Source organism: Eublepharis macularius, chromosome 9, assembly GCF_028583425.1.
Source record: "Eublepharis macularius isolate TG4126 chromosome 9, MPM_Emac_v1.0, whole genome shotgun sequence".
In the NCBI taxonomy this organism is placed as follows: Eukaryota; Metazoa; Chordata; class Lepidosauria; order Squamata; family Eublepharidae; genus Eublepharis; species Eublepharis macularius.
The window spans coordinates 13236435-13263528 of record NC_072798.1 but is presented as its reverse complement, the minus strand read 5'-3'; the positions used below and the strand labels follow the sequence as shown (position 1 = coordinate 13263528).

The 27094-nt window shown below is 44.6% G+C and overlaps 1 protein-coding gene across 1 annotated transcript in view; it reads left to right on the top strand.

Moving 5' to 3' along the window:
• Positions 1 to 27094, top strand: part of ST8SIA1 (ST8 alpha-N-acetyl-neuraminide alpha-2,8-sialyltransferase 1) — a 157866-nt gene that overhangs the window by 52017 nt on the left and 78755 nt on the right. The window lies entirely within an intron of this gene.

Sequence of the window (27094 nt, the reverse complement as noted above, 5' to 3'; positions counted from 1 at the left end):
TGATAATTTGGTTATAAGTAGCAGCACAGCTGATTATTTTTATTAAAGTGGTTTCCGTACAGTGAGGATTCTCTTTAGTGCTTTCATCACAGCTCTGCAATCGAGTGTCCTTATGGGAACTTTCTCGGTACTTTTTTCTGGCAGCTGCTGTTCCCCCAGCATTTGCTACAGTAATTACCAATTTTATTAAACACCCACCAGTGGTGTGGTAGGAAAAATGGTGCCGCATGGGACTGATAGAAGGGAAATGGTGCTGATGTGGGCAGAATTTTCAAAAACGTACACCAGATGCTCTCTGTTTTCTTTCACTGTATGTTACTTGCTACTCAAAAAATTGTTATTCTACATTATGTGTTTACAATAAATATATATGCCCAATACGTCCCCCAGAGAGGCTTTATGACTAGCTGATCAGCAACTGCCTTCCTATGTTTTAGTAATATTTGCATGATTGTTTTAAATTTTATTGTTTTATTGTTTACTGTTTTATTGTATTTATATCCATGTGTTGTGAATCCGCTCTGAGCCTGCGTGCGGGGAGAGCGAACTACCAATTAAATTAATTAATTAATTAAATAATAAGTAACTACTGGCGGTCCAGGGTCCGAGGGACATTTGTCTGGCCTTAACCAAGGCTAAGGCTTTCTCAGCCCTGGCTCCAGCCTGGTGGAACTCTCTCCCTTTGGAGATTCGGGCCCTGCAGTTCTGCAGAGCCTGCAAGACGGGGATGTTCCGCTGGGCCTATGGCTGAGGCCTGACGGTGTCTCCCTCTGGCTGCCAGTGCCCCCACCGTGCTGTCTAGGGTTGCCAGTTCCAAGTTGGGAAATTCCTGGAGATCTGGGGGGTGAAACCTGGAGAAACCTGGAGAAAGTGGGGTTTGGAGAGGGAAAGGATCTTGGCATGGCATAATTCCATAAAGTCCACCCCCCAAAGTAGCCATTTTCTCCAGGTAAACTGATCTCTGTGGCCTGGAGACTGGTTGTAATTCCAGGAGATCTCCAGCCACTACCTGGAGGCTGGCAACCCTAGTGCTGTCCAAGATTGATCGTTTTCATCTTCTGCTGTTTGCACTTTATGGTTTTAATATAGCCTCTGAGAGATATAATGATGCCTGTTTATGTAATTTTTGTATTTATTGGTTGGTCTTATCTGTTTTAATATGTATTTTAAATCTGTATTTAAATACTTGTGAGCCACCCTGAGCCTGCGTGTGGGGAGGGCAGGATATAAATCTAATAAACATCAACATAATGATACAAACAAAAAGAAGCTGATAACAGAAAAGGAGAACCAAAAATCACTGAGAAAGACATGAAATATGGGACATTTGCATTTTGGGGGGAAGGCAGGCTATATAGATGCTAATTGGCACATGAGCTAAAAAATCCTATTTTAAAATTTCGATGAGATGACTATTTATTTATTTAGGATATATCTCTACTGCCTCTTCAGAGACCTACTTGAGGCAGCTTATAATTAAAACCATGTCACAATATTAAAAACAAGGCATTTAGGGACAAGACAGGTGACTTCAAAATATGGAACTCTTGCAAGCTGAGCAAATTGATTGTCTTGTTTTCATTCTCTTTCCTAAACCAAATTCCTGGCATGGAATACAGCAGAGGTTCTTGCGGAACTCTGGTTTGAATAATTTGCACAAAGGCACCAGCATCTTGCAGGAGATTTTGGAGGGAGATGAGGGCGGGCAGGGATCCACCTGATCAGCTTCATGCTGATGCCAAGAAGTCACTTCTGGTGTGAACCCAAAGTGATGTCATTTCGGCATGACACTCTAGGATTCATCCCAAACTCTATGGTATAACTATAGAAATTTGGGTGAACCAACAATGTTGCAGCAACATGATGATGCCACTTCTGGTTCATGCCAGAAGTGATGCCAAACCCCCTCCCCCTATTTCCCCCCCCTCTGCCCAGTTGAGCAGTGGTGGGGAAGGTGGGTCCAGGGTGGAAGTTCCTTCATCTGTACCTGGGAAATGGCAACATGACTGCTATCCTAGAGAATAAGCCCCACTGAATAATATGGGATTTGCTTCTGAGCAGATCTCCTTAGGATGTTGTTTAAATTCAGATACTCTGCAAAGTGTAGCTGCTTTCAGTGGCAGAGGAGCTCGTTGTGTTTCAGATCAGTTGAGATGCTGGAAGATCTTTGACACAGACACCACCCATAGCTCTTTGCTGTGTTAGAAGAAATGTATAGGATTTATTTAGTTAAAATATTCATCTTATCTCTTTCTTATCTCAAGATGTCTAAGTGTAGCAAGAAATTACAAGGACACAGAAACAACAGTCCATTCGCTAGATAAAAAACAGCACACAATCTAATAACCATAAAAAGCACAGTCAGATTGGCCAAGACAGCTTACCTATCACCAGGTGTCCTCTGAAATAAAACCGTCTTAGAAATGCAGTGAGTGAACGTGCTCTCTGACCCTATTCTGGTAAGCCATCTTGAGGACTTGGACCTACCACAGAAAAGCCCATTTTCTGATGGACAGTCCTAAGAGATAGATTCAGGTGGGTAGCCATGTTGGTCTGCAGTAGAGGAGCAAGATTCAATTCCAGCAGCACCTTGGAGACCAACTAGATTTCCAGAGTATGAGCTTTTGAGAGTTAAAACTCTGGGAGATGCTACTGGACTCGAATCCTAAGAGAACACCCAAGAAGATGGCCGTCTGAGGACTATAACTGATGTGCATACTGGAAGATGTGGAGATCCTGTGTGGCCATTGTGCTAGAAGAGGTACTTTTCTGTGGTGGAAGGTGCCTTCCCCGATGAAAGAGGAAGTCTCTTTCTACCTGTGGAGAGCTCCTTTGCAAACAAAATGGATCTGTAGGATCCAAACCCAGGATTGCCTGTAGGATTCTGGGCAACTAGATAATGAGTAGTGTCTGAGCTTGATACATATGGAAACATGAACTCCCTTTTCCTTTTGACCCAATCCTGAACTGAATTCTGAATGATACCCCTGTCCATGCAGTTGCTGTGTTTCTAGAAAAATGTGCTAGAGATTCATTTGTGAATTTTCTGGCATCTCTTCTGATCTGACCCCAAGAGAACAGAAGTAGCAAATTCAAATGGAGAAAACAACAGCAACAACATTTGATTTATATACTGCCCTTCAGGACAACTTAACACTCACTCAGAGTGGTTTACAAAGTGTGTTGTTATTATCCCCACAACAATCACCCTGTGAGGTGGGTGGGGCTGAGAGACTGCCAAGAAGCTGTGACTGTCGCTTCAAGTGGAGGAGTGGGGAATCAAACCCAGCTCTCCAGATTAGACTCCTGCCGCTCTTAACCACTACACCAAACTGGCTCTCACACCACAAAAAGGGATGTGATTTTAAAAAAAAAATCTGTTGTGTATCGTACCATGGAGTAATGTCATAATACTTTATAAGGCCTTTCCATGCACTTCGATATAAAAATAACATTCAATCAGAATGAATTCCTAGCTAAATATTATTTGTAGCTCTTCTTCTATATTTCAGAATTAAGAAGTTGGTTAGGTACTTCAAAGATCTACCCTGAAGAACGACATTTATTCCTGGTACTGCACAAGTGAGCAACTGGAGAGGATAAATATTCCATTCAAATAGCATTTGCAAGGGTGGTTGTTGTGGGTTTTCCGGGCTGTATTGCCGTGGTCTTGGCATTGTAGTTCCTGACGTTTCGCCAGCAGCTGTGGCTGGCATCTTCAGAGGTGTAGCACCAAAAGACAGAGATCTCTCAGTGTCACAGTGTGGAAAAGGTGTTGGCAGGTCATTTGTATCTACTCAGGAGGGGTGGGGTTGAGCTGAGTCATCCTGTAAGAGTTTCCCAGGGTGTGGAATGCTAATGGCGGGAGGCTTCACTGTATCCTGAGGAGGTTCTTTTGCATATGGATTGGTACTTGATGTGCTAATCTTCTCTGCAGGGCTATTGTCAGGGATAGAATGTTTTGTTAGCCTGGTTAGCTAATAGATACAAATGACCTACATCTTTTCCACACTGTGACACTGAGAGATCTCTGTCTTTTGGTGCTACACCTCTGAAGATGCCAGCCACAGCTGCTGGCGAAACGTCAGGAACTACAATGCCAAGACCACGGCAATACAGCCCGGAAAACCCCCAACAACCATCGTTCTCCGGCCGTGAAAGCCTTCGACAATACAGCATTTGCAAGCTTTGTAACCTTGCCTAAAAGTAAGTTGTACTTTGAATTGCTCAGAGGATGGAGCAAGACTGCAGAAGGACAACGGTTACACTGATCAAATCAGAGTAACGTTGCCAGGTGGATAACTTGTCATCTGCCACCATCACTTCGATATGGCAAGCCAGTCTGATCTTGCAAAATCACGTTGTTTTCCCACAACTGAAATCCATGACAAACCTTGTCCATAAACATCGCAGATGAGGTGGCTAAACCAGTCCTGGGCTGTACCATTTTAGGCAGGTGGGAGAATTTGAGAACTAAATACTTCCACGTTGAGGGAGGGAGAGATCTCTGTGTACATAAAATTAGCTATTTCGGAATAGGGAAGTTCATTCAGAATAGGGAAGAATCTGCTAGAAAATGTGGGGGCCATGTAAATAATTTTTTTCATAGAATCATAGTGTGTTGGAATCATAGATCATTTAGCCCAGTGGTCATCTAGCTCAGTGGTTCCCAAACTTTTTTGGGCCGCCACCTCCTTGGTTCCATAAACTCATCCCCAGTGCCCCATACTGCACCCTATAAAAAGCATTATTCAGAATACTGGTTTGCACAACCCACTGAGGAAGATGATAACAATAAAATTTGAGCTGGGCTGATTCTTAAAGAATTGGCCCATTTGGGGCCCAAATTGGCCTAGCACAAAGTGCAGGAGCATCCCCGCGCCCTGCATGGTGATGTCACTCCTGGATGTGACATTATTGCGGGAGGCCCGTTCCCACTATTTCCTCCCTGCCAGCAAGGTGAGCGGTAGTGGCTGGGAGCAGGGAATTTCCGGCAACCATAGTAAAAGATGAATGTGTTAGTCCTATTTCACTCAACAAGTAGTTGGCTTGGGAAACTTGGTGCCACAAGGTGTAGTAACAGCCATTGCTTTACATGGATTTTAAAGACTATTGGACACACATATGGGGGAATAGGTCTACTGTTGTGTATTAGCCACCGGAGCTGAGTGGGACCTCCATATTCAGAGGTACAGATGCTGGGGAGCAGTCAGTAAGAAAGAGCTGGGACCTCTGGAAATGGGATGTTGCAAAGGATGGGCCCTTGGTGTGCTGCAGCTCAGCTACTCTTTATCTTCCTACCTCAGGAACCCTAGGCCGTTTTCACACGGCCAAAGTCTCTGGAAGATTGCGCGAAACTCACGGAATGAAGCATCTTCCTAGCGCTATTTCCCTGCACAATCCCGTTTAATGGCGTAATTTTTGACGTCATCGTGCCATTAAAGGGGATCGTGCCGGGAAATTGGTCTAGGAAGACGTTTCGTTCTGTGACTTTCGCGCGATCTTACGGGTGCGTGTGAAAACAGCCCCAATCGCTGAGCCATTCTCCAAGTGCTTCCTTGCTTCTGGTGTTGCCCAGCAACCATTAATAAGCTTTCCTCTACTCTCTCTTCCTGGAAAAAAAGATTATTTGTGCTTTGTGCTCATTTTGTTCTTCTTGCTTATCTGTGTTCTTATCTCTAGGTCATGTCACGTTTTTTTTCCCCCTTCTGTGAATCAGAATTCTCGTACAGGAAACACCAAAGCAACCCAAATTCAGTGTTTCCTGTTGTTTAGCTAGCGGCAGCAACAACAACAATAGTATGTTGCACTTACATCGTGCTTCAGACTTAGCTGGCATTTAACTTTGGAAGTGGGTCAGTGATGTCAGTGAAGAATGCCATCCTGTTGGCAACTAAGGCACCACAATCCTCCAAAACATGCCCAGAGAAAGACCAAACACTCTTTAATTTTATTTATTTATTAATTTCACATTTCTATTCTGCCTTCCCCGTGAGTGGGCTCAGGACAGATCACAACCCATTAAAATACAATAAAATTCCATTTCCATAAAACATTTAAAAACATCATTAAAATAAAAACATATTTCTAATTATGCAGTCAGCCTTATAAACTAAAACAGGACGGTGGACAGCCTTCACAGGGAGGGTTAGATTTTATACACCCCTTGTTGTTTCAGGCCGGCAGAGGCCCAGACCTCAGCCATGGGCCTAGCAGAACAGCTCTGTCTTACAGGCCCGGAGAAAAGATAGTAGATCTTGCCTGGCCCTGGTCTCAGTAGACAGAGCGTTCCACCATGTGGGAGCCATGACCAAGAAGGCCCTGGCTCTGGTTGAGGCTAAGCAGGCCTCCTTGGGGCCAGAGACCACCAACAGTGTCCTCCGGGGAATATATGGGGAAAGATGGTCCTGCAGATATGCTGGTCCCAGTCCGCATAGGGTCTTATAGGTCAGTACCAAAACTTTGAATCTGATCCGGTATTCCACTTTAACCACTTATCACCCTCCTTAGGGAAGGATTTCCACAAAAGCAGGAAGGAATGCTTTCTCCCATTGCTTTCTTATGCCCTTGGATCAAGTTTATTTATTAATTATATATTTATTTATACATTTTATATGCTCCCTTCCCAGAGATGATGATAACAATAACATTCGATTTATATACCACCAGGACAACTTAATGTCCACTCAGAGCGGTCATTATTATCCCCACAACAATCACCCTGTGAGGTGGGTGGGGCTGAGAGAGCTCCTAGAAGCTGTGACTGACCCAAGGTCACCCAGCTGGCTTCAAGTGAAGGAATGGGGGAATCAAACCCCGTTTTCCAGATTAGAGTCCTGCCACTCTTAACCACTACACCAAACGGGCTTCTTGTGACCCAATTGAGATGGCTTATAGCTCAGATAATACAAGCCCATTACAATATAACCATTAAAAGAAACAGGTCAATGCCATTACAACACGCTGGGGCATAGCAGTAGCATAAAATGCACTCTGAGCAGCCTAAGAGGTTGTTGCTAAAATGAATCTCAGGCCAAAAACAGACTACAAAACATTTAAAAGATGAACCCTTCCTCCAGCTAAAAGCCTGGGTGAAAAGAAATGTTTTAGCCTGGCACTGAAAAGAAGGTAAAGTAGGTGTCAGGAGAGCCTCGGGGAGAACGGCATTCCAGAGACAAGGCTCGTTCCAAAGTTTAGATGGTGGGGCTTCCCCTCTGGGCATGTAGAGAGAACCATGGTTGCTACTGACTGATTAGAGTTGCCAACCTTCAGTGGGGTCTGGAGATCTCCCAGAATTACCACTGATCTCCAGATCTCTATCAGTTCCCTGGGCTGCTTTGGAGGGTGGACTCTCTGGCCATATACCCCATGGTAGTCCTTCTCCTCCCCAAACAATGTTCTCCCCAGGTTCCACCCCTAAATCTCCAGGAATTTTCCAACATGGAATGGGCAACACTACAGCTGTGAACAGGATTAAAGTCCTCGGGGGGATCCAGTCATGGATTTAAATTAACTAATGAAAAAATACATATTTTTACAAAGATACTCACCCACGCGGTTTAACCTAATTTCATCAAGGTTAAATATAATGTGTTGATTTATGGATTGTTTGTGTGTAGAGTTAGTAGTCTGAGTGAAGTCAAGGCTTTCTTCAACTTCTAGCCATTGAGCATTCTGTGTGGAAGCTTTTTTGAGGGGGGAGGTTTGTAGGGTTGCCACTTACCCGGTTCTGACAGATGACCTCCTAGCGATGCTCCCTTTCCCACCCTTGCTCAGTAGAGTGTGTATATGGTGCCCTCAAGTCATAGCTGACATGTAGTGACCCCCCTGGTGGGGTTTTCATGGCAAGAGACTAATGGAGGTGGTTTGCCCTTGCCTGCCTCTGCAATCCTGGTCTTCGTTGGTGGTCTCCCATCCAATTACTAACCAAGGCCAATCCTGCTTAGCTTCCGAGATCTGATGAGATCACGCTCACCTGGGCTATCCAGGTCAGGGTGCTCAATGGACTAGTGGAGGGGAAATGGGGTGGAGAAACAGCATTGTCTCAAAATAGGAAGTGATGTCATGGCACTCTAGGAATTTTCAAAACTCTATGGTAAAACCCTCAAGGGGTGTTGGTGGTCAGGATAGTTTCTAAGGCAATAATTTTATTAAATATAGAAATATTACTGTGAAATTGGATGCAACATTCAGGAGACAATTCAACATTTTAACTTTGAAGAGTGTTTTTAAAAGGGAGAAAAATACAATGGCACTACCAAGCCAATGTGGTGTAGTGGTCACAGTGTTAGACTAGGATCTAGGAAACCCAGGTTCGAATCCTCATTCTGCCATGGGAGCTCACTGGGTGACCCTGGGGCAGTCACACCCTCTCAGCCTAACCTACCTCACAAGGTGGTTGTGAAGATAAAATGGAGGAGAGAAGAACGAGGAAAGCTGCTTTGTTTCCCCAATTAGGGCTGCCAACCACCAGGTGGTGGCTGGAGATCCAGAATTACAATTGATCTCCAATCAACAGAGATTAGCTCCCCTGGAGAAAATGGTTGCCTTGGAAGGTGGATTCTATGGCAGGGGTAGGGTTGCCAGCTCCAAGTTAGGAAATTCCTGGAGATCTGGGGGGTGAATCCTGGAGAAACCTGGAGAAAGTGGGGTTTGGGGATGGAAAGAACCTTGGCATGGCATAATTCCATAGAGTCCACCCCCAAAAGAAGCCATTTTCTCCAGGTGAACTGATCTCTGTGGCCTGGAGACCAGTTTTAATTCTGGGAGATCTCCAGCCACTATCTGGAGGCTGGCAACCCTAGGCAGGGGTCTCTCCCCTCCTCAAACTGTGCACTCTCAAGTCTCCACCCCAGAAATCTCCTGGAATTTCCTAAACCAGAGCTGGCCACCCCACTCCCCATTGGGAATAAAGACAGGATTTGAATGAAGTAAATAAACGAATTCAACAGTTTCATTGCATGTGGACAAATTCAAAGTGAACATTTTGTCATTTTAGCTTGTAGCACTTTAACGATTGACAAATTTATGACTGGGCATGTTTCCGAGAGCCCACATTTTCACAGGCATGAATTGTTTCTGTCAATTGTTAAAATACCATAGAAGGAGAGAGGAGTTATTACAAAATAATGCAGAAGAACCAGCGATCCAAGATGCAGGAATGTACTATGTAGAGAACAAAAGAGAACTAGATCCAAAGAAAAGTAAACAAGTTTGTGTGGGTTTTTAAAATATGTTTTCTGCACAATATACAACACACTGTTCTCGTTGAGTGCTAGGCTTTCTTCCTTCATTTTTTATTTACTTTGTTCTTAGCCATTTCTACCTATTCCTACTTGATTTGATGTATATATTTCTGCGAACTGAGGGAAATAAAAGGCCAGTGCAGAATATTTTCCTGAATATGTACCTTGACTTTAGTCCCAAAAGTCTAGGTTCAAGACAAAGCATGTTGTTGCACATTGAAGGCTAATTACAGTTAATGGACATGTTCAGGAAAATACTTTGCATTGCTGTTACCTAGACAAGCTCAACCTAGTTTTCAAAGAAACAAGGAAAGCGGACTCATTGTTCCCTTTAAGATTGAGAGCCAAGCTACAAGTGATGAATTACACTTGTCTGGCAAGTGAACAACTTGTCTGGCAAGTACCTGTATTCCTCCCTGTTCACTTACCGTTCACTTGCGCTCCACTTGATCAAGGACAGGGAGGAATACACGTGAGTCTGTTCACTTGCCAGGCAAGTGTAATTCATCACTCTCTGAGCCAAGCTACAAGTGACTCCTGACACAGGTTGGACACTTTATAAGAGCAAGAAGGGGGGGGGGAGGCTTCCTCAAGGATTCTCACTAACCAAGAAAAAAGGAAGTATGCCAAAACCAACCACAATATACAATTGTATTGTGGAACATCAAAGATAACTGTTTTCAACAATAATTCACACTTTCCAATTTGATTTACAGTAATTAATACATATAGGGAGAGATATAATGTCCCGTATTTATGTCTATAGTATTATTTGAAGCTGCTGGTAAATCTGCTAGGGAGCCGTTGCTTCTTGACCCCGAAGCCGTGCGAATACAGAGGATGAAGCCAAAGATGAAATTGACACAAGCCAGTAAATAAGTAGAGTGGCAACGAGCAATGCCGGCCTTCTCACACTTCGCTTGTTTCAAAGAGTTCCTTCATCAGGCCACCAATTAATCAAAATTCTCGCTAATAGCAGGGGACGCAAAACATTCAATCTCAAACTTTGTAACAATTTCAAGGTCAAAAAAGGCCAAGAAGCAACGGCTCCCTAGCAGATTTACCAGCAGATTCAAATAATACTATAGACATAAATACGGGACATTATATCTCTCCCTATATGTATTAATTACTGTAAATGAAATTGGAAATTGTGAATTATTGTTGAAAACAGTTATCTTTGATGTTCCACAATACAATTGTATATTGTGGTTGGTTTTGGCATACTTCCTTTTTTCTTGGTTAGTGACAGGTTGGACACCTGTCAGCTTCCTTCAAGTTTTGATGGGAAATATAGGCATCCTGGTCTTGCAGCTTGGCTCTCCGACTGCTGTCCAATGGACTTTTCAGCAGTTGGAGAGCCAAGCTGCAAGAGCAGGATGCCTACATTTCCCATCAAAACTTGAAGGAAGCTGACAGGTGTCCAAACTGTGTCAGGTGTCACTTGTAGCTTGGCTCTCAGATGTTGGGGAGGGGAAGTTGGTGTGTACATTCAACAAAACATTCTGGGTTTCAAATACAAACCTCAGCTCAATACCTGGCAGGACTGGCAAAACAACCACCACCAGAACCCTACAGCATAATCCAGCCTCTCGTTTGACAATTACCTTTACAACACAATTACCCACCTGAAGTGAAATTCAAAGACAGGGAAAACCCTTACACATATTCAGACTGAAAGGTGGGGGGAGAAATAATATATTTCATGAGATGTCCTGGAGACCGATCACTTATTTTTACAGATGCACAGAAGGCGATTGGAAGAATTCTTGGTAAGAGATAATGGTGGCAGGGGTGCGCTAATCCCCCTATGAGAGGGAGGAGGAAAAGAAGTGATGTGGGGAAGGAGAAGGTGGTGTTGGACAGGAAATGTAAAGTCAAAATTTGAATTTGGGTGGGAGGAAGTGATAGTGATCCCAGGTCCCCCAGTGGGGGTGAGGGATCCCTTGATCCCACCCTCCGGCCCCCCACCACTCACCTGGCTGGTGAGAGGGAAAGGCGGGGGAACAGACTTCTCATGCGTACTACCAGATGGTGTGATGATGTCACTTCGTGCTTTGCAGTGGGCTGCTTTGGGCCCAAAACGGGCTGAATTGAAACTACAAAGATGACAAGAAAGGTGAGTGTTGGTTCCCCCTCCCACCAGGAGGGTTAGGGGACCTGACAACCTTAGGAAGCGATCTGACAGGAAGTGGAGGAGTTTGTAGAGCTGACCTTTGACCAGGAAGTGACATCCTACCGGTAATTCCCCCCTTGTCTACAGTTCAGTAGTTTTGGCAAGCATCTGTAACACAATGTAATGGTGCCCATTACACTGGAAAATGCCTTACACTGCCATCCTGAGGACGGTTTCCGGTGAGTAAGCCCCATTAAATGGGCTTGAATAGGATTCTGAGTAGACCTGAATAGGATTGCTCTCTTAGTTATCTACAACCAAAATGGTGAAAATACCCAATAATTAGAGAGACCTGCAAACCGCTGCACCTAGTGATGCTTTAACATTTGTATATTCGTTTTTTCCCTCTGGGAAGTAGGAAATCTATAGCTGAAAATAAAAAGCAATCATTAATAAACGAAAGCAAAAGTACTGTTTCAACAGAAATAGGCTCACAATAGGAATAGTATCATATTAGGACACCGTCAAACTTTGTAACATTGAAAACAATGAATTCTTTAATAATGTATTTTCATCATATACATTATAGTATGTTAATTGTGGACAAAAATAGTTACATACTAACACTGGACATGTTTTTAAAAATATATTGTATGTGTTCACAGTATACATGGAAATTATCCAATATTGTAGCTCTTAAATAGGGGTCATTTCGTAGATAAGAGCTGGAGAAACTCATTAGCATAACTCATTAGCACAACTCATTAGCTTATGCCACACCCCTTGCCATCACCAGAAGTGTGTCATTGGCATAATTGATTTGTACATGCCACACCCCTTGACCTCACCTCTCCTGGCTGTTTTGGACCCAATCCTGGCCATTGAGGGACGAAATTGGGCCCAAAATGGCAAAAAGGGGCTGAAAATGGCTGAAAAGGGGCCCAAAATGGTCAGGATTGAGTCGCTGCTGAGCCGGAGAGTGATCCACTACCTGTCAGAGGCCCGATTCGGGCCGTTTCAGCCCCAATCCAGGCAGAAACGGGCCCAAAATGGCCAAGAGTCAGATGGGTGGGGCCACCTGACATGTGACCTCTTTGGGGAACTGCTGGAACTGCGTTCCTGTGCGTTCCCCCTCAAAATGAGCCCTGCCTGTGACTGAAATATTCTCAAAAACAATGTTTCTCAAACACCATTTTTTCATTCTTTGCATGTTTTTTTGTCTTTCACATTTCTGTTTGGTCAAACATGGTTACTATAAGATGTGTGTTAGATCTCATATTGTTTCTTGTGTTGAGATAAGGCTCTTCTATTGTTGCAGTGTGTGAGAAGGGGATGTTTGGTCGTAGCTGCAGCAATTGTAAGGGTCATTCGAAGGTTCCTATACCACAGACATAGTAGTTTTATTATTTGATCATTTTAGTGTTTTATTTTGTCTTAGATTTTCAATATTGAGAATATAACTGCTTTGGGAGTTTAGACAATAAAGAAGCCTGTGTGGATAAAAGCCAAAATAGAATTGACAAAGGTCATGAGTTGTGCTCTGTCTGACTAGAAACAGAAAGAATTGTACAATTTGCCGCACAGGAAGGCGAGAGGTGATTGAATGCTTCAACCCCTGCACAGTTTTGTTAATCAAAAGCAGCTTTTCACCCATCTGCTGGCATTTTAAAATATTCTCCCACCTCTAGTTTTAAATGGCAAGTCTTTTTTTTCTCTTTAAAACAATCACAACTGTACAGGGAAATCTGGTTTTGATTAGTGAAACCAAACAGGAGTAATGGGTTAGTTTTCTGGTCAGTTCTAGCTACTCCAGTTCAAGAATAGTCTTAACAAAGACCCAGTGGCCTTGAATGTCATACCAGGATCTAGGAGACCCAGGTTCGAATCACCACTCTGCCATGGAAGCTTGGGCCAGTCAGTCTCACACAGAGGGTGGTTTTTGTGACAATAAAATGGAGGAAGGGGAAATGATTTTGTAAGATGCTTTGGGTCTCCATTGGAAGGAAAAGCAGGATATAAATAGCTATGTAAACCAAGAGGAGAGAAATCCAAGGAGAACTGAAAGATTGGAAAGGCTGAAGGAGATATCAAGGAGTGTGAGGCAGTGATCAGTCTTGGAAGGAAGTGTGTGAATAATTGTCAATCAGATACCAGATACCAAAAAGCTGGGTTCAGGTAACCAGCTCAAGGTTGATTGAGGGCCAAACTACAAGTGACAAATGACACAGGTTGGACACTTGTCAGCTTCCCTCAAGTTTTGATGGGAAATGCAGTCATCCTGGTCTTGCAGCTTGGCTCTCTGACTGCTGTCCAATGGACTTTTTGACTGTCACATGCCCAACATTACGCCAAGCTGCCTACATTTCCCATCAAAACTTGAGGGAAGCTGACAAGTGTCCAACCTGTGTCAGGCATCACTTGTAGCTTGACTCTCAGCCTTCCATCCTTCCGAGGTCACTAAAACGAGTACCCAGTTTCCTGAGGGTAAAGTGTAGATGACTGGGGAAGGCAATGGCAAACCACCCCATAACAAAAAGTCTGCCAAGAAAACATTGTGATGTGACATCCCCCCATGGGTCAGTAATGGCTCGGTGCTTGCACAGGGGGACTATCTTTACCTTTTTAGATACCAAGTACAGGATAACAACAACAACATTCAATTTATATACCACCCTTCAGGACAACTTAATGCCCACTCAGAGCAGTTTACAAAGTATGTCATTATTATCCCCACAACAAAACACCCTGTGAGGTGGGTGGGGCTGAGAGAGCTCCTGAGAACTGTGACTAGCCCAAGGTCACCCAGCTGGCTTCAAGTGGAGGGGTGAGGAATCAAACCCAGCTCTCCAGATTAGAGTCCCGCGCTCTTAACCACTACACCAAACTGGCTCTCCAATGATTTTTTGAAGAAACATTTCAAGGCAAAGTCAGGTTGAGGTATGTTTTAAACTCATTCCAGCAGTTCTGTGTTCAACGCGCTTTACATTGTGCTGATGGGCGCTTTATTACAATGGTCTTTCTTTGTCAGAAGAATAGGATTTCAAAATGGAGCTTTGCACCCTTTGAAGCCGATTTCTGATTGTCATATCTTCAAACACTCTTTGAACCAATATCAGTTTTTTATGTACCTTTTTATGTACCTTTCCTCCTGGGAATACAAAAAAGCTTTGTTAGATTTGATAAGGAAGGAAGATAGCTGACAGCTGCTGTGCCTGTTGCACTTCAGTAACAGGAATTCAATTTTAAAGTCAAATTTTTAAAAAAGGGTTCGGTTATATTTGTAACTAGCACCAGTCAAAACGGAAAGAAGGCACGTAAAAGCCTGCGCACTTCATGTAGGGAGTGGTTTAGACTTAAGTAGATTCCTCCATCAGCTGTTCCAGGGAACAGAGCCAAATGATATTGACAGGTTGCTGAATCTAAACATGACACTAGGGTTGCCAGTCTCCAGGTGGTGGCTGGAGATCTCCAGGACTCACAACTGATCTCCAGGTGACAGAGATCAGTTCTCCTGGAGAAAATGGCTGCTTTGGAGGGTGGACTCTATGGAATTATACCATTCTGAGGCCCCTCCCTTCCCCAAGCCCTGCCCTCTCCAGACTCCACCCTCAAAGTCTCCAGGAATTTCTCAGCCTGGACCTGGCAACCCTACATGCCACTATATGGATTACTGGTGTTGATGAGGTTTGCAGATAATGCAATGGTACTTGTGGACACGCTTCTCTTCTACCCCTTACCCTCTCCTAGCATCTCCCTGAGCCACCTGCAAAGGGTGATGTGAGAAACTGTGGGACTTGCATGGACGAAAAGCTTTGTAGCTTGGGGGTCTGCAGTACCTGGAGAGGGAACCAGGCAAAATCACCACACCTGCCTCTATCGATGCAAGAGCAAGGTGGGATTGGTTTCATTGAGTTCCCTTCCTTGCTGCAGCCCCTTCCAGGTCACATCGCTTTTCGTCTATATGGGTTGTTGGGCAAAGGAAAAAAGCAATCAAGATCCACCGCTCTGAGCACCTTTTGCTCACGCCTTACAGCGCTCCCACCCTCGTACTGCGCTGCTCCCCCATAGCGCTCCCATCCTTGTAGGCTCGTACCGAAAATGGTCATTGCTCATAATAAGAGGCCAGCATCCATATCCTGAAGCTCTTACTTCTGAGTCCCATCACAAGCTGACTGTAGTAACCAGTGTTGCTCTATGCTCAGGACCCCCGCCCTTTCTATAGTCCCAATGAGAACCTGCCTGTCCCTTTGAGTGGATGGAATTGACTTGAGGGTTTTTTCCCCCTTTTTTTAAAAAAAGCACTACTGTTAGTTTGCAGAACAGTGCGCCAGCTTTGCTGTCCAGTAAATGAATCGTCACCATGGGAAAAACATGCCATTGTCCAGACAGGGCACGCTTTCTCAACCCCACACTACAGTACTCCTGTAGTGCTGGCAAGAATCTGCCACAACTTTATGAGCTGTGGATCATAGAGTCATAGGGTTGAAAGAGATCTCCATGGTCATCTAGTCCAGCCCCCTGCACAATGCAGGAAATTTACAACTGCCTCCCCCCGGCACACACACACTCCCAGTGACCCCTACTCCATGCCCAGAAGAAAGCAAAACACCTCCAGGATCCCTTGTCAAACTGGCCTGGGGAAAATTGCTTCCTCACCCCAAAATGGCGATTGGCATTACCCTGGGCGTGTAAGAAGGGGCCACGAGAACGAAGCACTGATGTAACCCTTCCTGCCCTCCCTCGCATGATCTGCCCAGGTTCACAGAATCAGCATTGCTGTCAGATGGCCATCTAGTCTCTGCTTAAAAACTTCCAAAGAAGGAGAGCCCACCACCTCCCAAGGAAGCCTGTTCCACTGAGGGATCGCTCTAACAGGAAGTCCTTCCTAATGGAGGTTATGTTTATGTCCTCCAGTTCTGTTCTTTGCAATGTCTTCTCTTTATTCCCTCCGGTAGGGTATTAAATCAAGTACAGCCAATGGCCGTTTCCACACGCTGTTAAAGAAACGACCCACTCACTGAACTCTGGTGGGTTTTTTTTCACTCACTCCATACAGCTACAATTTCAAAGCGGAAGCAGGCAGTTTGGCTTTTGTTTTTTCGGCATCTTTTGGCTGGCACAGGAAAGAGTGGGAAATCCGGTTCTCAGAAAAGACGCTGAACAAACGGAAGCCAAACTGTCTGCTTCCGCTTTGAAATCGGAGACGTATGGAGCGAGTGAAAAACCCCCACCAGAGTTCAGTGAGTGGGCTGTCTCTTTAACAGCGTGTGGAAATGGCCAATGATAGAGCATTTTTGGTGGTGGCTCCATTTTTGTAGGATCGACTGTGAGGTAAGGTGAAGGCTGCATCTCCTGAACACTGTCTTAAAAGCTCTGCTAAGGGGAAGACCTAGGTTGTCATTATTGGATTTACGGATATAGTTTTAGATTTTACTAATATCGTTTGCATACTGTACAGAAGCCGCCACCATGGAGAGGCAGTTTATGCTTGCTTGGAATAAAGAAATAAATCATTTTAATAAACAAATAAAGTGTGACAGTGTATAGCCATTGGCCGTGATAACAAAATGGAAATTCTTCTCTGCGTATCAAGGAAGATGCCTTGAACGGCCACCAAACCAAAGTGGTTTTTAGCAGCCTCCAGCTCACCGCCATCGTAAATAAGCCCTCTGCTTAGCCACCACTTCAACAAATCTGTTGTCAGTGCAAAAATCCCATTTACTTGAGTGGTTTCAGGAAAATAATCAGAGAATTCAAGCAATGCCCTTTGGGGGCATTCAGATGCTACCTTTTCCAGCCCCCTACATGCACTTATAATGGAATAAATTCTACCTTTCACCATCATAAATATCACTTCAATATCATTTCAGTTGATCGTAATCTGCAAGGTCTCATAACCCAAGCCACACACTTTTCTAATACAAAATAGCTTTTAAAAACCATCCTTTGCGTTCAAGGTTACATTTTGCGAGAACCGTTGGGCCATACATTTCAAAAGCGTGCCTGGAATCGTGAGAAATAATAAAAAAAATAGGGTGATGGTTGCAAGTACAAATCTGCATTGAAATGTTTGTGATGACTCCCTTTTGTTAGGTTTTTTTCCCCATGCCGGTGTCTCATTCAAGGTTTGACACTCATGTTATAATTGACACGTGACAAGAGGTTTTTTTTTACAAATCTTTTGTAAGCTAAGCAGAGCAACACCATCGTATTGCCCTCTTCAGACTGGAAACTTAATTAGAACTCACCTTTTTTTTGTGATGATGGGTCATGTATGAGCAGAAAATGTGCCTATTCCTGGGGGTCTAGAGCAGGGGAAATGCAATGAATTTCTTGTTGGAAGGGAAGCTTGAGTCATCCTCACGGACTTCTTCTCTAGGTTTAATTTTTTTTTTTATTATACCCCATTTTTCTCCCCAACGGGAACCCAAGGCAAATTACAACATTGTTCTCCCGTCCTCTATTTTATTCTCACAACAACCCTGCGAAGTGGGTTAGGCTGAGAGGATGACCAGCCCAAGGTCACCCCTTGAACTAACATGGCTTCTCCTGCATCTGCGTGTAGAGTTTTGAGAATGTAGGCTATCGGGTGAAGCAAAGCAACTACTTAATATGCATGCTGGGAGGAGTGTATGTATGGAGCTCCTTTGTTCACTGCAACCTTGGTGGGCTGTGGAGTACGAGGGCTGTTTGTTTTGAAGCAAGAAAGGAGGAGGAGAGTCTTTGGGGAGCTCTTGTGCTTGCCCCAGCAACTGTTAGAGTCCTGGAATAATAATAATAATATTTGATTTGTGTACTGCCCTTCAGGACAACTTAATGCCCACTCAGAATAGTTTACAAAGTGTGTTATTATTATCCTCACGACAATCATCCTGTGAGGTAGGTGGGGCTGAGAGAGCTCTGAAAGAGCTGTGACTGACCCAAGGTTACCCAGCTGGCTTCAAGTGGAGGAGTGGAGAATCAAACCCGGCTCTCCAGATTAGAGTTGTGCCTAGGATTGCCAGGTCCCCTTATGCTCCTGGTGGGAGGGCTGGAGACCTGGCTCTTACATCCTTCTTCCCCTCTTTGTGGTTTACTCATGCGTTCAGATGGCGCGTGTGGGCTCACAGCTCCACAATGATGTCATTTCCAGTGATGTCATTTTTAGCAACGTCACCGCACAGGCGCAGGAGTACACACACACTTCACAGCGGGCTGATTTGGGCCTCAAACAGGCCCAGTTTAGCCTGTTTGGTGTTCAAAGCGGCCTGCGGCAAAGCGCAGGAGTGCTTTTGGGCTGGTGTAATGATGTCAGTGACTATCCCAGAGCACACCTGGGAGGCCCGTTCCCATGCCTTCCTCCCCCACTGGCCAGGTAAGTGGAGGCAGGGGGTGGAGGGTGAAAGTGAGGGATCCCCTCCCCCAACATTCCTACCCACTACACCAAAATGAGGAAAGGCCTCGACTGAAGAAGCAGCAAGAACTGCAGTCACTTCAGATTCTACCAGAAGACAGTGCCTCCAGGACGTTGGCTACAGGACAACTGCAGACATTATCTGAGATCTGCATTGTTGGGGGATAGGGTTGCCAGCTGCAAGTTGGGAAATTCCTGGAGATCTGGGGGGTGAAACCTGGAGAAATTTGGGTTTGGGGAGGGAAAGGACCTTGGCATGGCATAATTCCATAGAATCTACCCCCCAAAGTAGCTATTTTCTCCAGGTGAGCTGATCTCTGTGGCCTGGAGACCAGTTGCAATTCCGGGAGATCTCCAGCCACTACCTGGAGGCTGGCAACCCTATTAGGGGACTGCATAAAGCCCTGGCCTGATAGGCCATCTATCATCCTGGGACTCTGGGCTCTTGGCAGGGGTGAGTTCTATATCCAGCATCACAGGTTCTGTTTATCTTTTACAATACATACCGTTTTGCTTATACCAAGGTGTGTGAGCTCACACTGGATTCCAACACCTAGGTTATACTAGTCTGACACTTCAAACTTTCTTCTCCTAAATTGCATTAAGGATCTTCTGAGCCACAAGATCAAACCGAGCAGAAATCTTCCAATGCTTTATTGCTTCTAAATGATCAGGTTGTGAAAACTCGAAGCACAAAATGATTCAGTTGCACGTAAAATCTGCCCGTTCATCATCTTGGTAAAACAATCTTAATAATATGACAGAATAAGAATTTTAAGAAGAAAGAAACATTACTACATGAAATAGCCAAAAGGTTAATTTTATTATTGTTAGGTTAAGTAGATTACCAATAAATAACCTTTATGGTTAAACTGCCTTAACCAAACACTGTCTGTCTGCATGGCTGCACGATATGTTAACATATTTATGGCTGACAATATCTCTTTAGTTTCTATCACCACCCTTACCTGAGATATATCCATGATGTTAGATTAGTGGAATGTGCTCTGTGTTGGGCTACCCTTGAAGATAACCCAGAAACGGCAGCGATTTCAGAATACACCCTCCCGATTATTGTCATCATTTCCAAGAGGAACATATCTTGCCTTTTTTAAAACAGGTACATTCGATACTAGTTTGTTTCCAAGTTCAGTTCAAGGTGCTGGTGGTTATGACCCACATATCTAAAGGACTGTCTTTCCCCATATGTCCTCTTGAGCCAACTGTGGTTGTCAGGTTGTTCCCTGATTTGGTACTCTGCTGGCAGCTAGTGCAGTGGCACGTGTTATCACTGGGGTGCTGAGCCCTGCGTATGTAACACCGGTATTGAGCCAGCTGCATTAGCTGCCAGTAGAGTACCGAATCAGATTCAAGGTTTTGGTAGTGACTTATAAAGCCCTATGTGGACTGGGACTGACGTATCTTCGGGACCACCTTTCCCTATATGTGCCCCAGAGGATGCTCCGGTCTGGTGATAAACATCTATTGATGATCTGTGGCCCCAGGGAGGCCTTGATCAGAGCCAGGGCCTTTTCGGTCCTGGCTCCAACCTGGAAGAATGCTCTATCTAATGAGACCTGGGCCCGGCAGGATCTGTTATCTTTCTGCTGGCCCTGTAAGATGGAGCTATTCCATCAGGCATACGTTCGGGGCTGAGCTGGGCCCCACCGGCCGATTTGGAGAAGAACATGGCCCTTCCTATCGGCAGTATCCACCACCAGATGGTGTTTTTATATGCCTATCTGTTTATTTGTTCAAGTACTTTGGTGACGGTTGGGTGAGAGACGGATGGACCTTCGTGCTGCTGTTGTAATTTTGTAATTCTGTCATTTTAAATATTTATATTGTATCCATTCGTGGTTTTAATCTTTTTGAAATGTAACTTTTATTGAAACGTTTATGAAGTGTAATCCGCCCTGAGCCTGCTGGTGCGGGGAGGGTGGAATATAAATTGAAACAAACAAATGTATAAATAAATAAAAATGTCACTCCCTCCGTGGCCCAGGAGCCATGCGTGGCTCTTTGACATGGCTTCTGTGGCTCTTCTGAGCACTGTTGCCCAATGGGGCACCTGCCCCATGTCTCAGAAAGCAGGGCAAAGCCCAAGCTTGATGGGGACTGTTGTTGGCAGACGGTTCCCACAGTGTAACAGCTGCTGCTGGAGGAATCGGGAAGCTGCGAGCTTTCCTGAATGGCAGGCTGATGCCAGGTGGAAGGAAAGTAAATGTGGCTCTTTTGGTCGAGGTAATTGTGAATGTGTTTCTCTGCAAGCCATGGAAAGAATACCACTAAACTAGAGCCTGCAATTCTTCTATAGAAGTTCCCATCTTATGGAACACCAACTTATTTTTTTAGGGGGCACTGCAAGGTGATTTTCTTGGGTAGCGGGTTAGTTGGACTTCTATTGTGTATTTTGTATGTTTTTAAGTTTGGAATTGAGCCACAAGTAAATGGCAAGATAGCAATATTTTAATAATAAAAAAAATATTATCAAGACTTTGGGGAGGAAGCTCTTGAGAGACTTCATCAGGTCTCCCAAAGCTTCCAGCTGATCCATATGTGCCCACATAACCACATCGTCACGTTTTCTTCCTACTGGCCTTTCAAGCTTCAACAGGGAATGTGGGGCTGAGGATGAGAGGCAGGGCTTCTTTTCAGCAGGAACACGGTGGAACGGAGTTCCGGAACCTCTTGAAAATGGTCACATGGCCGGTGGCCCCGCCCCCTGATCTCCAGACAGAGGGGAGCTTAGATTGCCCTCCACGCCGCAAAGCAGCACGGAGGGCCATCTAAACTCCCCTCTGTCTGGAGATCAGGGGGCGGGGCCACCGGCCATGTGACCATTTTCTCCGAGGGCAACCCACTGAGTTCCACCACCACTTTTCCCAGAAAAAAGTCCTGATGAGAGGTTTCCTGCTATAACAGGACACCTGCCCCCCCCCACACCAGTAGCAAGCCGTCAAGCCATATGATACAGCCACAGTAGCTTAAGTTTCTTAAACGGGGACGCACAACTAGAGAGCTTATACCAGGCATTCTTACCAATCCAGTGAAGAAGCAAATTGACAAGGCCACACTGGACAGGTCTGAAAGAGGAAGACAGGTCTGAAAGAGGAAGTGAGAGAATGCTACTGCTTGTCCATGATGTCAGGACATGGATAAATTTATTAGGCTGTATGATAGGAAAAGGGGGAATTATACATGCCGCTGCAATTTCTTTTGGCTGCCGTCCCATAGTGAAGGCAGTGGGTAACCTGAGCCTCCCAAATGAGGAATTCCCAACATGGTACCCAGAGGTGCCATGACACTTGCTAAACGGTTTCCAGGAGCCCACTTTCTTCTTTTGTTTTGGGAATGAAATCCAAAACATCTTGAATGTCTGCCCACTTATGGTAAGGCTGGTGGACAGACTTGGCAGTAAACTCGGCAGGCTTTGTGGAACCCCAGAGGTGGTGAACTGTGACAGCTCCAGATGGTAAAGGATAATACAAACCTTTGTTTCTGACTGTGACTTAACTTTCAATTGTATCTGCAGCAATGGAAAAAGGGAAGCCATGTGGGTCTCTTTCATAAGTTGCCTGCAGGACGGCTAAAAGCACGGCAGGAAAGGTGCGGTTTTATGATAACAGAGAAAGTCAAACAAGGAAATATTAAGTCCCCCTACAGAAATTCCCCAAAGGAAATAATAGGGAAGTGTCTTCTCTGCGTATTACTTGGTTCCGTATTTTTTAAGCTGGATGGGGAAGGACTGAAAAGAAGGTTGCTTCTTTCTAAGATTTTTTACTTTTAGTGCAATGTCTCCCTAGCATTCAGAAGAGAAGCAGGTTTGCAAGCTGAATATTCAAGGTTCAATTCCTGCCAATGGCAGTTAAAAGCCACTAAGGTAGAAATAGGATAAATGGGATACATTTTTAAAGAACTACAAATTAGGGGCACTGAGAACTTTGCAGCAAGCATGTTCGGCAGGAAGACATAATGTTCTCAACAGCTGCAATCACTGGCGAGCCAAGCCTCAAAGCTATTTGCCTCATCACCAAGTGAATCGAGCAGCGTCCCAGCTTTGCGGCTGCACAGCAGTTGTGGCGCTGGAGTGGTTTCCTTTTGCTTTCTTGCCCTGTTTGTGTCTGCACGGTAGATGAAGTTGATCATCTTCAGGGTTAGGTCATGCAATGCAACGATTCATGGGGGTGAAATGACAACTCTCACAAGGTTATGCAAAAATGCACATGCACAAAATAATGTTGATAACTTTGGCTTAAAAAAAAACAGCAAACCACAAGATCTTTTTAAAATAACCAGTGGTTTGGTTGGCCCACTTTTTATTTCGGCAATTGCCTGCAGAATAGCATTCACTGACCGAACGTCTTGGGGTAGGGTGGGGGCGGCTAGGATAATGATTAAGCTTTGTGAAAATGTGCATGCATCAAACACTGGCAGTTGTAATGCCCTGTACTGTATGAATATGTGGATAGTAACCTGCTCATGAACAGTCAAACTGCTCAACGAAAATTAGTGTCTGATCACAGCCAGTGAGAGTTTGAGAATGGAACCAATGGGTTCTTGAGCACCCGTACTGTAAATAGCAGCCATGGACAGCAATTTGGATTGGGGTCATGTTTTAAGTGTAATCCTTCCTTCCTTCCTTGTCCTGAACTCTGAAATGAATAATAGTAAGTGACAATAAAGCCTATGCACAGGGCCCATTTTGAGGGGGAACGCACAGGAACACAATTCTGGTAGTTCCCCAAAGAGGTCACATGACAGGTGGCCCCGCCCACCTGACTCTTGGCCTTGGGCCCGTTTCTGCCTGGATTGGGGCTGAAATGACCCAGATAGGACCTCTGATGGGTGGCGGATCGCTCTCCTGCTCATCAGTGGCCCAATCCTGACCATTTTGGGCCCCTTTTCAGCCATTTTCAGCCCCCTTTTGCCATTTTGGGCCCAATTTTGGCCCTGAATGGGCAGGATGGGGTCCAAAACAGCCAGAATAGGTGATGTCAGGGGGTGTGGCATATGCAAATCAGTTATACTAATGACGCACTTCGGGCGCTGTCAAGGGGCATGGCATATGCTAATGAATTATGCTAATGAGTTATGCTAATGAGCTCCTACAGCTCTTTTTCTACGAAATGACCCCTGCCTATGCATGTTTGTTCCACTCCAATCCAGGTGCGCCACTGCACATGCGGAGTTCCAGTATAGGTCCAGTCAACCAAAAATTTCCCTGGTACACATGAAGCTGACTATACTAAATCAGACCTTTAGTCCGCAAAGGCAATATCGTCTACTCAAACTGGCAGCAGCTGTCCAGGGTCTTGGGTGGAGGTCTTTTGCATCACCTGTTTCCTGACCCTTTTTCCTGGAGATGTGGGGATTGAACCTGAGACCTTTTGCATGCAAGGCAGATTCTCTACCACTGAGCCACAACTCCTCTTTCTCAGGCTTTGGAGAATGTCCCTGGGAGCGGGACACTCCGCACCTGCTCAAGCTTAGGAGTCTTAATGTATGCTGGCCACTCAGTACGGAGCTGGCTGCGTGTGCCTTTGAGAGCTGCAAGATTCAGGCATGTACTTCATCTGTATGGTCACGGGGAGCAATCTGCAGATCGCTGAGCGCACTTCAGTACAATTGCTTTAAGCATGCAAATGCATTCCAAAGGGTTATCAATGTCAAAATTAAGCACGCTTCACCTATCTCTGGATGGCTGACTCATTTGTCACAGTCAAAAGCTGTTATTTTGCAAGCTGTCCGGTCGATTCATGCTGCCAGCAGTCAGACAGACATACACAACTGCAAAACCTGCTTGCAGTGGTTTACATCCATGTCTATGAATGGTGGCCTGCCAAGACAGTGACTGCCATAAACCTCCCATAGTCATCAATTTAAGACATTTCGATACTGATTGTTCACTAGCAGTGATGGTGTAGTGGTTAGAGTTGGAGGTTAGCATGTTGGGCTAGAATCTGGGAAAGCAGGTTTGAATCTTGCTCTGCCATGGAAGTTTGCTGGCTAACCTTGGGCCAGTCACACTCAGCCTAATCTACCTCACAGGGTATTTACGAAGATAAAATAGAGAAAGGAGAACCATGTGGGACACCCTGAGCTACCTGAAGGCAAAGCAGGATGAAAATGTATTAAAAGATGAATAAATTGCAAACATGAGCAGTTTGGGTTGCCATCCTCCAGGTGAGCAAAAGAAACCAAAATCGTGAATACTAAGAACCTCCAATAAAGAGATATATGCAATAGGCTGTAAATGCAAACATAAATAAAGTTATTAAATGTATTGCACGTTGTAAAGTTATTAAATATATTGTACATTTAATAACGTTATTGACATTTAATAACTTTGTGTTCATGGTTTTGGTTTCTTTTGCTAGTGTTTGGTCGTGAATCATACAGCCTCCAGGTGTGGCCTGGATATCTCCCACAATTACAACTGATCTCAGTTGTAGAGATCTCAGTTGTAGAGATCAGTCTCCCTCAAAAAAATGGAAGCTTCAGAGGATGGGCTCTATGGCACTATATCCTACTGAGTTCCCTTCCCTCCTCAAATGCCACCCTTCACATTCAAAATCTCCATGAATTTCTTAACATAGATTTGGTGACTCCACAGTTTGTTTTAAAAGGTAATGCAATTAAAACACTGCAAAAAATAAAAGTTCTGCATAAACTCAGTTGGATCCAGACATGCTAGAGTATTCCTGGTTGATTTCTGTCCTCCCTCCCTCTGAGCAGTGGAAGTTGGACACTGGAGGGAAGGGCGGATCTATAGCTGGACCCACAGTCACCTCCACACCCATATTGCCGCTAGGTTTTTTATACCCCCTTGCTGCCACTTACAGTGAAATCCTAAGCAGAGTTACTCCAGTCTAAACCCATTGGGCTTAGACTGGAGTAACTCTACTCAGGATTTCGCTGCTACTTAGAATTTCACTGCTAGAGTGTTAGCAGGCAACAGGAAGTAGGGGCAGGAGATCCTCACCCCAGCAATGGGGTTTGCAGTCCTTTCTGAGCTTGATGGAGGGGTAACTGACTGCTTTGAGATTTCTCTCCAGTTAGGGTTGTCAGTTCCAGTTTGGAAAATTCTTGGAGATTTGGGGGTGGCACCTCGGGAAGGTGGCATTTGGGGGGGGACTTAGAGGAGATGTGATTCCATAGAGTGTGCCATTTTCTTCATGGGGATTGATTGCCACAGTCTGGAGATCAGTTGTAATTCTGGGAGACCTACAGGCCCTGCCTTGAGATTGGTAGGTAACCCTGCCTCAAGTGGTTTCTTCTGGATGCTGAAAGCTGGCAAGAGGGAAGAGGCTTTTCTGTTGGCACTGGATCCAGGCTGGGTATGGGGTGCCTGGTGGCCTTGCTGTCGCTGGCCTCAGCAACGATGACTGAAAGTTCTAATGATTTGATTGCAAGATTTGAGGAATACTGGCTTCTAAAGAGTGACAAGGCAGTAGAAACAAATACCAAAGGGGGAGCTATGATAGTTTGTTACAGCAAAATTAAAGCAGAATCTATTTATTTATTTGTTTGTTTGTTTATGTCATTTATAGTCCGTCTTTCTCACTGAGACTCAAGGCAGATTACACAGTGTGAGATTAGTACAATCCGTATCAAGTACTTTTCCATACAGTATCAAGGACATTTCCATAAACAATGCCATAGGATAAATAGATACAAGTTTTAAAAGACATCGCATTAACAAGAATCCAATACAAAGTAGAAGAAATACTGAAAAAGAACTTAATCACTTCTAGGATTAACATTAGTCAACATAAAGCAAACATAAAGCACAGGTAGTACATAGGAATACATATTTAAAGCAACAGGTAATATCTAAGGCAATATAGTAGTGAAGTTAACGGTTCCTAATTCATTAGTAGAGATGGGCATGAACCGAGATACGAACCAAAATTAAGCATGAACCAGGCCGGTTCGTGGTTCATGAACCGTGGTTTAGGCTGGTTCGTTTGGTTCATTTTTTGGTTTGTGACTGTGTACAGCCTGGTGGTAATCAATTAGTTTCCTAGTCAACAGGGGATGGACTTCCTGCAGACCTTCTGCTGACCCAGAAGTGACTTTCTAATGCCCCGGAAGTGACCTTCTGCTGACCCGGAAGTGATGGTTTTCTGACTTGGATGTGCCATTTTCATGAACCAAACGAACTGGTTCGTAAACCAGGGGCAGGTTTATGAAAGTTTTGTGGTTCATGAAATTTGATGAACCACAAACCGTGTGGTTCGGTTTTTTTCTGGTTCATGCCCATCTCTACTCATTAGCGAAGCATCTGAGACCCCATCCCTACAATACAGCCCTTAAAGACGGAGAAAGTTTATTCTA